At 36.9% G+C, this 15,401-nt stretch overlaps 1 non-coding gene across 1 annotated transcript; it reads right to left on the bottom strand.

Moving 5' to 3' along the window:
• Positions 1-9,679: 9,679 nt before the first annotated feature.
• Trnae-cuc lies at positions 9,680-9,751 on the bottom strand. Its single transcript has one exon. It is a non-coding gene; the product is annotated as a tRNA-Glu (tRNA).
• Positions 9,752-15,401: the final 5,650 nt, after the last annotated feature.

Here is a 15,401-nt window from a genome sequence, read left to right on the forward strand (position 1 = left end):
TTTTATAATATTAGCAGCATACTCCATTCGGTTTCCATCCCAGCATTGTACCGAAACGCTAAATCTGTACGGCGTAAACTAGCCACGGCCGAAGCCTCAGACTACAGAACATTTAGAATTTTTTTCCATACTCGGAAATTCGGGTCTCCTGTCACGGTGAGAAGGGTTTAGGCCGTAGTCCACCACGCTTGCCCAGTGCGGATTGGTGGACTTCGCACGCCTTTGAGAACATTATGGAGAACTCTCAGGCGTGGAGATTACCTCACGATTTTTTCCTTTACCGTTGAAGCAAGTGATATTTTAAATGCTTTAAAAATCGCACTTACTAAGAATTTGGAGCTGGGATTCGGTGTCGACCCCCAGAAATTGAAATTGAAGTCCTAACCACTAGTCTACCGCTTTAAAAGGTTGTATGAATCATAAAACCCACACAGCAAAGCGTAAAGGCAAGATCTGAACAAGGGTGTTTCGGTTATTGAGAGTAAGATACCTTTATACAGGGTGCTTCAACGCCCTCAATGCCAGTTATTGTTTTCCGATCGGAATATTAACGACCCCTTGCGCGAGCGAGCTGTGCAGTAAAAATAAAAGCGCTGTATAAAACTGTAGGCATGTTGTTTCAAGTATAACCGAAGGATATTGAAAATAGAATAGGTGTGTATTGAGTTTAATATAACACTGCTGCAGGGCTAGCACAGAAAGAAGATAAAAATTATATCCCCTACACGGGATATAATTAACACGTTAATTATCCATCTGCTAAAGCGCGGAAACATGGAATTGGATAAGTTTACCCACGTTTCCAAAAACCCAAAAATCCCTCAGTGCCTGAAGACGAAAGTCTTCGAACAGTGCGTGTTGCCAGTGATGACCTTTGGCTCTGAAACATGGTCGTTAACTATGGGCCTCATAAGAAGGCTCAGAGTCTCTCAGCGGGCGATGGAGAGAGCTATGCTCGGAGTATCTCTACGCGATCGAATCAGAAATGTGGAGATTCGTAGTAGAACCAGAGTTACCGACATAGCTCAACGAGTCGAAGCTGAAGTGGCAATGGGCCGGGCACATAATTCGGAGAAAGGATGGACGTTAGGGTCCCAAGGTGCTGGAATGGCAGCCCCGAAATGGTAAGCGCAGCGTTGGTCGACCCCCAACGAGGTGGACAGACGACATTAAGCGTGTCGCAGGTAGCCGCTCGATCCAAGCGGCTCAGAACCGTGGAATTTGGAACTTCCTACAAAAGACCTATGTCCAGCAGTGGACGTCTATCGGGTGATATGATGATGATGATGATGACCCACGTTTTTTAAAATTCTATCATTTACATTTTTTTCTTTTTTTTTTCTAATTTTTAACAATGCTTAAAAAAAAATTAAAAAACACTATTAAAATTTTATAAAAAAAAACTTCCACCCTCCGCTTGCGGGGCTTTCGAATACCCAAGCAACCGGTGATGACGATGACCCGTTTATTATTACAAATATATTATTTGGATATTATTTCCACTTGTGCGCCAATACTCTGAGAGTTGATAAAACTGTGAAGATACATTTTTATCATTTCCCCGGTGAGATAATTGTCTCCTGCCCATGCTAGCCGTGGGCACAGTAGTTGGGCACAGGCTTCCTCTCGCTTAAGAGAGAGTAAAATAGAGTTACCTTTTTCTTTTTTTTATAAATAAATAAATAAATATACAACGACACACATATCGCCACCTAGCCCCAAAGTAAGCGTAGCTTGTGTTATGGGTACTAAGATAGCTGATGAATATTTCTATGAATATAATACACATAATTACTTATAATATACAGATAAACACCCAGACATGGAAAAACATTCATGTTCATCACACAAACATTCGAACCCACGGCCACGACTCAGAAAGCAGGTTTGCTGTCCACTGCGCCAGTCGGCCGTCAAGTTTAGAACCACCGCGCTGTTATAAAGCGGAAACGTGCAATTCCTTTCATTTTGAAAAAAATATATATATAAATATCTTATATATATATTTCTTGTGTGCGTGTGTATGTCACTGAACGCCTCCTAAACGGCTGGACCGATTTGAATGATTTGTTTCGTATGCGTTTGTGTGGCACCCTGGATGGTTTAGATTCACAAACCAGCCCGACAGATGGCGCTGGGGTCCGCTAGTTTATATAAATACATATATATGTTTGTTATATAGATAATAGTAGACGCACCAAGCAGATGAAGGTCCACCTGTTGGTACGTGGAAAACCGTTGCATTAAACAGAGTAACACAAAACGTGACGTGTGAAAAAGGACGTGTTTCTTGCAAAGGCAAGGCATGTAAGAAACACGTCCTGCAACGTACTCACCTGTGTCAATCAACATGAGGTGTAGGTTTTAATATGGCTTTAATTACACCGGCCACGACGTAACGCACGACCTAAATGTAGCATTGCAAGCTTAGCGGCTTAACATGATGGTAGCACTTCCCCGGGCGAAATCTGTCACAAAAAGGTCTACTTCTACTGAGATAATGTCTAGCAAAGGAATTGATTTGACATTTGTTTCTTATGATCTCTGTATTCCTCCGGTGGTTGAAAATTTGCCGTTAATTAACGGTTATTTTGTCAGGTGGTAAAGTAAGGCTATCTTGTTGAGAGACATCTCAAAGATGACCTTACTTACCTTATCTTTCTGATTACATCAGCTTTCAAAATTTATATAAAACTTACCTAAGCTTATAGAAAAATCGTAGTATAATATTACAGATTCCTTAAACGATAAAAAAGCTTGGGTATGAGATGGTGATAATAAAAAAATACCTGGGAAAGTTTGTTGTGAGCTCTTAGACCAGTAGGGCTAGCATGCGCACCACGAGATAATTATCTCTATTCGTTACTCGTATTTTTTCTATAGACATTGACAAAATAATGGGTAGACATAAGTCACTCGTGATGCGCATCCTAGCGCTACAAACCACGTAGGTTTAAGGTTTATGTTGGTCACGTCACAATTATGAAAAACCTATATTTATTAACGCTTCATAAGTGCCTGCGATAACATAGGTCTACATGAATAAAGTATTTTTTAATTTGAATTTGGTATAAGACCCAATAAAAAAGTCAAACACGCATATGACACAGTCAAGTATATACAGTGCATTAGTGTATATTATATTAGGTTGGAGAAAAGGTTTCTTCGCATTTTTTTAAGAAAATTCAAAACATTTTTTAATATTGTTTATTTACATTTAACTAGTGTATGAAGGTACCATTTTGTTTGATAACTTTTTGCCATTTTGTAGGTAGGGAGATAATCCCATTACTATAGAAATTTTGGGTCTTCTGATCAAAAAACCGCGACCAGTAGTTTTGGCAGTCCTCTCGTGATGTTAACCTGACACTGCGTAAAGAATTCTGAAGAGACCGAAACAGGTGGAAATCCGAAGGGGTAAGGTCGGGACTATACGGCGTATGCATTAACACCTCCCAGCCAAACTCCAAAACCAGCTCCAAATTCGGATACCAAAACTAGCCAGATACAAATCGTAAAGCCAAAGAGATTTGATTAAAAGTTCATACATACTATAATGCGAAAAGAGTTTTTCCCCAACCTATTATGCTCTAAGAAAAATAATCTTCGCTACTTAGTGATAAGGCCACATTTTCACACGAGTGTTTACTCATTTTTTTTTCTGAATGATATGGTGTTCAAATAAAGAGTATAAATAAATAAAAATAAAATCTTGAAACATGTACCTACACGGGCCATAAGTGTTTCCCCTCCCAACATTTTTGATATGAAATTTTTGATAATTTTTTTTTGGTTTGTATTTCTTCTGAAAATACCAACAAAAAATGTGATGTTTAAATTTTAATTGGTTGTTCCCCTTCTTTCCCCATATCATGTGTACCCATAGACAAATGATGAACAATAAAATCGGTTGTTCATATAATTTTTTTTTCTATTATTGTTACAAAGTAGACAGTACACACATTAAAAATGTACCGGTTGCTCTTTATCCCTGTAACAGGTTTATTTCATGATACATTTTAACGGCTTAGTTACTTTTTAGAAAATAAAAATTGATAAATTTTTTCGAATACTTTCGTTGAAATTGTCATTGTAAAACAACGAACTGGACTGGAAACCCTTAAAAATATTATAGAGAAAGTGTTTTTGTTGGTTTGTATTTCCTTCTAGCCGTAACTAAGCCACCACGCAACTTGATTTTTGGCATATCAATTCATGAAGTCCAGTGGGCTTCCAAATTATATACATATTTAAAAAAAAAAAGAGAGAAAGTAGGTCTGCAGTTACCATCAGTGTGACAATACAATTGGATGTGCTGACGATGATGATGAAAAATTTTACCTGCTTTTACCTAACCCATGTCATTTCTTTTAAATATGTCGTAAGACACACTTTCTAAAACATGTTTTTTCAACATTCAAATTAACAGTATCAAGATTAACGTCCCTGATTCAAATTTAGAAAAACAATATTCTAAGTAGGCCTGCTTATATTGAAACGTTAAGTCTCTCTGTTTGTAGTGACTCTGAAAAGTCAGTAAGAAAATCCGCATTCAAAAAAAAATAGCACCTAACAAAATACTTTTCAACTCAATAGTAAATACGCTAACACCGCCAAACGATAGAGAATTCTTGGAGGAAAATCCCCAAGCGTTGATCTTTGGTAGTAGATGGAAAATAGGCAAACTACAACATTACCACACATCATCGCATTGGAAATTTTCAATTTTCCAATACATTAGAGACGGGCTCTTGGCTAGGGGAACTATGTTAGGGTGCGATCACATCCCTTTTGACTATTCCGTATTTATTTATTTCAAACAGACTACTTTAAATATTTTTTTTTTTTTTAATTTTACTTCTTCAAGTATAAAAAATATACAACGTGCAACTGAATTACGAAATATTGTTGAAGGTTGCATGAGTATATCTCGTGAGGAATGACGTTATAAAAATATTAAATCAAAAAAAGCATATTTATTTTTCCATACAAACTAATTCATAAGGTTTATAGTTTTTAGTTATGACAACGCTATTTAAGAAAAATTTGGAAAATCCAAAAGTGCACGACTCATAATGCTCATTTAATTATAAAATATTGAAAAAAAAAAAAAAAACATAAGTCTTTCAAAATTAGTTGTCGAAAAAACAGCTGTACTAGGAAGGTACTGCACAAGCGCCCCTGGTGGAATAAATGTACATAATATCTATAGATATAGATATATCACCATCCATGTTAATTTTACATGGATATATATAGATATACAGTCTTGTAGTTTTCGTTTTTTATTAATTGCAATTAAACGACACTGAATTAATTAATCATTCGCATTCAGTGACAATCGTCGATTAGATTTAAAAAAAAAAAAAATTAACTCATATAATGGATTTTTTCACAAGTTTCACACATGACGGACAGGAATTTTTTTTGACCTATTTTGGTGTTTTTTTCCAATTCTATTGCAGTAAATCAATTTTTTAAAAGTATGGAATTAATCTCCATTAAATTATCTCGACAATAGTATGCAAAATATCTTGATTCCGTAAACTAACAAGGCTATAATAATAAAAATAGCCGCCGAAATGAGGCGAAAAAAATTTTTCGATCGTAAAGCACTCTCTGATGCTTCGCATCATGAGTCGTGCAATAAAAGACCGAAACATGCATAGTACGCTACGCGACGCGTACCTAATAGAGTGACAGGAGTCACTTGATTTTAATTTTGCATGTGGTATTAGAGCTATACCTAATTTCTTTTATTAAAAACTATAGCGTTGCTTTACTGTTAGCGTTTCGGCTACACTGATAATACTCAGAGACAGTAAATAATGTACCTCTAAAGATATATGTATTATTATGTATATGAACATTTAAAAAATAAATGAATGTGTCCTCTAAAGCATGTGAAGTATTATTTCGGTTATCATATCACTTTACTTACTGTTTTTTTGATTCATCAATAACATGCTGGACTTAAAGCCTCTCCCAACGGTAGGATACTCCTACATTACCACGATGGGCAGACGGGTTGATAATCGCAGTAGATGGTAGTAATAGCATAGAGGGCGTTCTCCGTTGTATTCCATTAGCGGTCTCCACATTTCCAAACTAGATGGCGACACAATGATCCTGCATCGCGCGAACAAGTGTTCACAAAAATTTACCACATATACAAATTCCAAGGATGAATCTATTCCCTTAGACGCTTCGGACACTTAACCTCTACGATATATTACATCACCCGAACGTGGGCTCCGTCCACGGCCACGGGGACGTACGAACTAATCACCATCCGATCAGCCCGCCAATTCCGACGTCCGCCTGAGGTCCGAGTCTCGCAGGAGAGGCCCCTAGGTGGACGTCAGCCCGATATTCCTCGAGCCCTGTGGCTCAAAACATTTTAATAAAGCGACGTTACGCGCTCGCCCTGTCCCACCGGTAACGCTATTGAAACCTATAACTTATAGGTTCCCAGCCGCTCATATTTCGAATCCACACACACTCAACGTGGGAAGAGGAGGAGTGTTCCGATCTTCCATCACCATTTGGCATATTATTGACGTAACAACGTCTTATAATTCGATGGAGCCGGCTGCACGCACGAAAAAACATGACTCATGCGGCGTTACTTCGCTCTGAGGGGTTCCATTTAAGGCTTGAAGGGCAAGCGAGAGCGCGGAACGAGCGACTAAGAGGCACAATCGGCGTCCGCGTTCGGCAGTGTTCGACATCTGTCTCTCTCCTACTTGAGTGAGCGATGCGTCCGCGTGAACAGCTGCTATACAATAATACATTTACATGTTTTCGTCGAAGTGCAGTTATAGTAAACTCAATGTGGTGTAAATTGTTAAACAATTGCTCAACGCACATTCATACTTGTAAAACTACGTACATTGTAAAAAAAAAATGGACGTAATTGTATTTATGCGTACAAATAAATGTAACTTGATCAATTCAATTGTGATTTCCATTAGCCTCCTTCTCTATATCCATACAAAATATCTATCAAACAAATAATATTAAAAATTTCTATTGAAAATGCAACCATTCCATCAGCATTTTCTTATGACGTTGTCACGTTCAACTATCGTCAGTAAAACGACTTTACAGACAACCAATTTTTTTTTCATAATCACAAAGGCTATTTTATTGGAGAGCATGATTTCCATGCCGCCGATTGTGCAATCTATGAACTTTAATTTGCTTTATTCAACTACCTTAATGCCTTCTAAGATAGTAGCAGGCTAACTTATTGGGGGTGTTAGAGGGCAATTATATTTAACCTATATACCTAAACAGTTTATTCGGGATAACGCATCCGAACGCTTAATCGGCTGGTGGCACGTCTTTGTTGGTAGTATGGTTACTAGCCACGTCCGAAGCCGTCTACGAAAATAGGTCATAGAAAATTCAACTATAAATTACCAATTTGTCCGTGCCCGAGAACGAACCCGGGAATTATTAGGCTTCATTCATCATATAAACCCATTACCGGCCCACTACAGGGCACTGGACTCCTCCCACAATGATGGGGTGGTCAAGTGTGGATTGGTAGACTTACCATGCCTTTGGGAACATTATGGAGACCTCTCAGGCATGAAGGTTTCCTCAAGATGTTTTCCTTAACGATGGAACGATTCGGGTCGAACTCGACCAGCCAAAAACAGACCTTAATCCAGCTGTGGGAAATAACTGGACTTATAATTTACAACGAAGCAAAGCTAGTTTACTATAAACTCAATAAAAAATATATGCAACGACCCAAAAAAGGAAGCCTGTCGAGCACACCCTTATGTGACTGATTCCATCCCCGGGGCGAGTTCTAACACTGATTGATTGTTAAACGCAGAAAAACATAAAAATTCCACATAATACGCTCCTATCCAAATAATATCCCAAGCAAGATAGATTACGAACTGTGGGATAAACATTTACTCGATATAATAGTTCAACGGATAAATACCACGATACTATATTTGTCGTTATTTCGACACAGTTGCATGGATCGAAATATCGGCATTATCCCTAGAAGGTAATGAATACCAATATTATATTTATGCTTTTATAACATGATACCGAAAGTAATATTAGTTTTACCATTACATAAGTTTAAAGAATGTATAAAAACACATTTAATACATCGAGGTTACTATACTATTGATGAATTTCTTAATGACAAGGTTGCCTGGAATCAAGCGGCTCCGCTTTCATCTCACACAAGACAGACCAAAGATTGTTAAATTGTAAAACGATGTTGGAAAAGAGCAACTACTGAGTTTCTTGCAAGTTTCTTCTCGGTAGAATCTGCCTTCAGAACCGGTGGTAGAGTCAATACAAACATACATACTTGACGTTGCAAAAGTGCTTGTATTAGGCCTACTTGAAATAAATTTAAGAATTGATTTGAATTTTTTGAATTTTTAAGTTTTGAATTTTATAGTTGCAAAAGTTTAGACGGGTGTTTGATACTCAACCATGCCAGAAAATCTAAAAAGATTTGGAGGAACCTTAACACAGAGATAGAAGTAATCTAGAAAAGCACATGACCTACTTTTCTCCCGGTTAAAATGTACGGAACTAAGAGGATAAATCACAGAGCAAGAGATCGACATCTCTTTTTTTCAGTCAGAGAATCTCAAAGGCATACGCGTCGAAATTTCGACACGAACGAAGTCGCGGGCAAGAACTCGTATTATTTTATAAATGCAAAAGTACGACTATTCGTATGTTTGTTAACTTTGTTCAGTTCAAAGGAAATTTAGCACAGTCTGCATCCGGGAGCGGATAGAAAATATCTCCGTGCCGAATCTCGAATAGGTTCATATTATACCAGAAAATCACCCAGAAACCATGAACGATTATATCACCAAAACCAATTCTGAAGATTATATTAAAATATGTATGTTATATATCTATATATTGTAACTCAGTGCAACCTCGAAGCCCCCACGATATTATTTCTGGAATAGCGATTGTAGAATCTTGTGTCTGTAGCAATAATTGTTAAACTGTAAATCGAAAAATAACAGGAGATATTTTTTTATTTGTTCTGTAAAACTTTTGTCTTTTATTAAAAAAAAAGAACATAAAAAGGTTTTCCTGTAAACGTAGTTCGGACGCCCAGTGTATTTGTCCCGGACAACTGCCAATTGGTTTTATGTTCTACGCTCTTCGTAGGTACTCCGTCACCGCTACGTCAGGTGGTAAAAGTTTTACAACCCCTTTGGACGTTTTGTTACCCTGGTACTCGTAGACGGTAGATAAATTGCTTGTATTAACTGTGGATCTTTCTTAAGTAGGATTTCCTTTACTTTATAGAGCTGTTTAAGGTAAGTAATTAATATTTATTTGTAGATAGATGGTAATTAAAAATAAGTGAAAAAATTTATTTCCAAATGTGCTTTTTAAAACGCCTAATATGATTATTATTTGAACGTTGTTAAATTTTTGTCGGTCTATCTATTTAGTCGAGCTTAGTTTCGGAATGGTTTTAGTGAATAATATTTTTACCGGACTTTTTCAGAAGGTGCTTTGCAAAGATATACCGTATTCAGACTTTCATACGTTGTTCCAGGTTGCTCCAAGAGTTTTTCAAATCTTTCCCCAAAATTTTAAATTTGTTATGTGTTTTAATTTATTTAGTGTCTTAGAAAAAAATAAAAGAAAAATGGAATAAGTATTCCGGTACCGGGAATCGAACCCGAGCCTCTTGGGTGAGAGCCAAGTATCCTAGCCACTAGACCATACCGGACACATCACACAAGATGAAAATTTAAATTGAATTGTCCAATGCTTATAAATGTAAAAATAAACTGATTGATAGACTCTACTCGCCTTTAAGAACATTATCTCTCAGGCATGCAGGTTTCCTCAAGATGTTTTCCTTCACCGTTCAAGCAAGTGATATTTTAATTGGTAAAAACGCATTTAACTAAGAAAAGTTAAAGGTGTGCTGCGTGCTGGGATTCAAACTCGGGCACCCCATAGTCAAACCGAAGCCCTCACCACTGCTACATGAATTAATTAATTACCAAGCTTTATTAGTAACGCAGCCTAAGAGATTTCTCTATAAAAAAACGCCTGGACACACTGGACGCATTCAATTACAGACCCAACACAAAACATCTAGAAAACTTGTCCACGAGGTCGTAAATCAATCCGCTGGAAAAAAAGCAAAAAAAAAGTATCCCAAGACGTGACGTAAGCGAAAAATAACCGTCGGGACCGAAACTTTCGAGTCACGATATTTCGAGTATAGATTTTTCTGTTTACTTTTTCACAAGTACTAAATTTAAGTGTAATACGAAATTAGGTCGCATGTATCGCTTGACTTTGTACTAACATAATATACGGCCCTGAGTATAATAAAGTGTTGAGCTTGCTCTCTCCACCAGAGCTTTGCTTGGAATTTCCTTGAGGGACAACGTTCAATGAAACGAAGTTATACGCTAAAGAACCAAAGTAACCGACGTGGCTCTTGGGGCTAGTGCGCTGAAGTGGCACTGGGCCAGTCACGTTTGTCGTATATCCCTTGGAACGGAAAGGTCCTCGTTTGCAGACCACGACTCAGTATCGCGACGACTTTCGGTAAGTGGCAGGCATGCATTGGCTGCAGAAAGCTGCGAATAGAAAGTGATGGCGCTACTTAAAAGAGTTCTATGTCCACAGTATCTTTCAGGCTAAGAATAAGAAACGAAGAGATACGCAGGAGAGCCAAAGTAACAAGTTGAAATGCGTAGGTGCGATGGCCTTTGGATAGGAATTGTTCTAGAGTGGAGACCACGAACAAGCAAGCGTAATGTAGGACGGACCGACTTCATAAAGAGGGTGATGGGGAGTGGGTAGATTATGAAGTGTGCAGTCCGCAGGCTGAAATTATGGAACAGGCGATATAATTCTGTCCCTCCGAAATGGAAGTGGAAGCCTTACTCACTCGGCTATCAACGCTTTTAAGTACATAATTATACCATAATACTATAAATTTAGAGAAGGTTAGGTATTATTTCACGTTACTTTAAGTATTTCAGTTTTAGGTTGTGCCAAAAAACTGTCCTACTGCTTTCGTGTTTTTTAATTTCTTTTTATAAATAATTCTATGTTAATATCATTGTGCTAGTCAGGTACATTATAGATTTTGTAGATTTGATAATTTTATGAATTGCTGGGAGCAGGGAGGCATAAAGCAAACGTATTGTTAAGTAAGTACAAGTTTTCGGTTTACCCCTAATGTCCTCAGTGAAATTGAAAAAAAAATGGTCAAGTCAAGTGTCGGTGTTCGAGCTCGGAACTCTTGGGGAGAGATTTCAAGATTCAATGCCACTGGATCATACCGGCCCGTCTATAATTGTTGAAAATTTCATATCAATTCGTATTTATTAATTTTGATGACCAAACCGATTATTGTGATGTTTATGCGAGGTCATTTAGAAAAGAATCGACTTTAAACGTGTATCCTTGTGAAAGTGTTTAAATTATTAATACATATCTAGTTTTTTTTAATTCTCCAAGGCAAAGGTGTGCTAACTTCATACTGTGTACTGTCTAGATCTACTTAAAAAATAGAGCAAATACTTTTCGTGAGTATAGAAATAATAATGTGCCACAATTAACAAGTAAGAAGTGCCATCTAGATAATAATTCCTGAAAACAACATTCATAAAACTCCTGGAGAGGGACACATACCTAGATGCAATTCAGTTTATTGAAACAACCTAAAGACAAACAGCATACAGAGTTTCTAATTTTCATCGGGAAACTAATAATTTTATTTGCTTCAGTACTAACTCTATCTAATAGGTACAGAAACTATTAAAAAAGTCATAATAAAATTTCATATAAAGAGCCATCTGGATATCGCTACAATAAAACAACATTCCTTAAAATGCCAGAAGAGGGCGTGATATTTATAATAATTTAGGAAAGCTCAGTCTAATCAAATGTAGTCTACCATTTTTTATCAATGCTAATATACCTACTGTCGGTATAATTTGTACATACATATGGTATACTAGCTACAGCTACTATTAATTTAGTTTTAGAACGCCATCTATTGACTGATGTCATAAATGTTTATAAGGTCCTTATTTCAAGTTCGTCATCGTCCTCGGAAGCTTACCGAGGGTTAAAAGCATGCTAAAAGTGGTGACGATTGAACTAAAACTCTGTATACCTAAATACTGAATTTAATAAATAGGTCTAAAAGTAGTCTCATCATTTTCACTGCCTGTGCAAAAATACTAAATTAGCTTTATGTAAAATACAACAGTTTTTTAAAGTAAATTTTGACGACCTCCCTGGCGCAATCGAATCTTAATTAATCTTGTTTTCTCTTGTCATAGTACATAATCCGTGATCGGTACGATTCCGTGTCCACTTGAATTTAATTCATAAAACAGATGCACAGAAGAAAATTTGTACAGTTATTTTTTTTTATTTTATTTCGTGTAGATACAATAAAGTGTATTTCATTCGTTCATTTCAATTAAGTATTTATAGTAGAGTATTTGTATGTTTATATGTTTGTATATATGTATGGAATATATGGAATATATGTTTAGTATATACTATGTTTTATGTTAATTTAGTTTTAAATCCTAATATTAATTATGTTTGTTGTACCACCTACTTATTTCTTATAACATTTTCTTGTATGCCTTTGGTTGCCTGGAAGAGATCGCTATTTAGCGATAAGGCCGCCAAATTTTACGTTCTACCTTATTGTGCTGTTGTATTTGTATCTCTGTAAATTTTCACTGTGGTGTATAATTGTATTCATTCACAAAGTGTATTCATTCATTCATTCATACATTCATTCATTCGGTTATAATTTGTAGTTATTTCTTATAAAGTAACCTACCTACCAAAAGTAAAGAGAGTAGTTCTACAGCCATATTTATTTTCACCAACAAGCAGTAGCGTTGTGTTCCTCAGAGACGGTAAGGTAATTTCACGTAACTTTAAGTATTTCAGTTTTCATACGGAGTTTCATCGGACCGATTGGAACTGGGTATTCATTGCTGGGAGATATAAAGCAAACGTATTGTAATAAGTTGTATGTATAACCTTATATGTTCTCAGTGAAATTTAAAAAAAAATAGGAAAATCAAGCGTCGGTACCGGTATTCGATCTCAGGACTCTTGGGCAGCGATACCAAGACCACTGGACCATACCGGTCCGACTTTCGTTGAAATTTTCGTATCAATTCGTATTTATTGATTTTGATGACTAAAGCAATTATTGTTTATGCGAGGTCATTTAGAAAAGAATCGTTTGACTTTATTACTATTGACGAACTTAAATTTCAACACAGCTCTTTCATCAAAGGTGGTTTTCAGTACGTATGTCAACATAAAATCTTCGTACAGCTGAAAGCTTCTGTAAAAGTATTAATCCCAAGAAAAGTTGAAGGATTTTTTTTTATTCTACAAGGCAAAGGTGTAATAACTTCATACTGTGTACTGTCATGGTGTAGGTACTTTAAATATTTAGCAAATATTTTTCGTGATTATAAAAATTATAAAGTGCTACAATTACTTCCTTACAAAATTGTATGCACTAATGCAGAACGAGTTAGAAGTGCCGTCTAGATAATAATTCCTGAAAACAACATTCATAAAAACTCCTGGAGCGGGACACATACCTAGGTGCAATTCAGTTTATTAAAACAACCTTAAGACAAACAGGAGTTTCTAATTTTCATCGGGAAACTAATAATTTTATTTACTTCAGTACTAACTCTATCTAATAGGTACAGAAACTATTAAAAAAGTAATAGTAAAATGTCATATAAAGAGCCATCTGGATGTCGCTACTATAAAACAATATACCTTAAAATGCCAGAAGATGGCGTGATATTTATATTAATTTTTGGAAGCTCAAAGTCTAATCAAATCTATTCTACCATTTTTAATCAATGCTATATACCTACTGGCGGTATAATTTGTACATACATAATATGGTCTTCTAGGGTCTACAGCTACTATTGATTTAGTTTTTTTTAGAATGCCATCTATTCATCCATCTATTGACCAGGTACTTATTTCGAGCTCCTCATCGTCCTCAAAAGCTCACCGAGGACAATAAGGAGCTGGAAATCAGGACCTTGGTACCAGGAAATAAGGACCACCGATAAGTGCATGCTTAAAAGTGGTGACGATTCAACTACATCATTGTCATTATGACATTAACCCTTTACCGGCCCACTGCAGAGCACGGATCCCTCCCACAATGAGGCCTAAGGCATTGGTGGACTCCAACACACACCTTTGAGAACATTGTATGCAACAGGCTTGATGGCGATGTGTATATTGTCGTCCACCCGTTAACCCCAAGGCGTTAACCCCTTCTCATTGTGGGAGGAATAATCAATAAATAATAAATAAATATACTACGACAATACACACATCGCCATCTAGCCCCAAAGTAGGCGTAGCTTGCGTTATGAGTACTAATATTCATAAATACTTACAATACACATATAAATACCCAGACACTGAAAAACATTCATGTTCATCACCCACGGCCTTGTACTCAGATAGCAGGGTCGCTGCCCACTGCGCCAATCGGTTCGTGGAGGAGACCTGTGCCCTATAATTTGCCTTCCGAACCGGTGGTAGAGTCACTACACACAGACAGACTTGACGTTTCAAAAGTGCTTATATTAGGCCTACTTGAAATAAATGAATTTTGAATTTGAATTTGAATTTTGAATTTATATTGGGTCGGTAATAGGTTAATAATGACGATTATGTTGATGACCATAATTTGTTAAAGCTTATGAGCCTATTCAAATTATAGAGCAGTGGGTCTCTCTGGTCTCCTAGAGCTGGGAGACCTTTGCACTATAAATAGACTAGTGCCCGTTTTCACTAATCCTAGGCATCACCTAAATCGAATGCCTAATGATTTAGGCTACGTTGGTAGAAAAAACTTTTCAACAACTCTTACGTAATAACTATTGGTGAACGGTCGATGTATGTCCAGGAGTCTCCTTAGGTAACAAGGCAATTCCTAAATAAGTTACCATCATCATCATCATATCAACCCATTAACGGCCCGATACAGGGCACGGGGCTCCTCCCACAATGAGAAGGGGTTAAGGCCGTAGTCCAACACGCTGGTCCAGTGCGGATTGGTGGATACACCTTTGAGAACATTATGTAGAACTCTCAGGGATGCAGGTTTCCTAACAATGTTTTTCTTTACCGTTAAAGCCTTACCTTATTATGGTATCTTCTCCGGATTTCGTCTTTAAGCATGGCCAGTGTCCTGCCGATGCATTTTCTTATCATGATTTGATTTATCTTTCATATAAAATACGTCCACTTAAAGCAAAATCGAGGGTACTTCTGCGGCGTAACTTTGGAGGAATTGACAGCCGTCGCTTGTGTGATGATGCTAG

The sequence above is a fragment of the Pararge aegeria genome, chromosome 15, assembly GCF_905163445.1.
Source record: "Pararge aegeria chromosome 15, ilParAegt1.1, whole genome shotgun sequence".
Lineage (NCBI taxonomy): Eukaryota > Metazoa > Arthropoda > Insecta > Lepidoptera > Nymphalidae > Pararge > Pararge aegeria.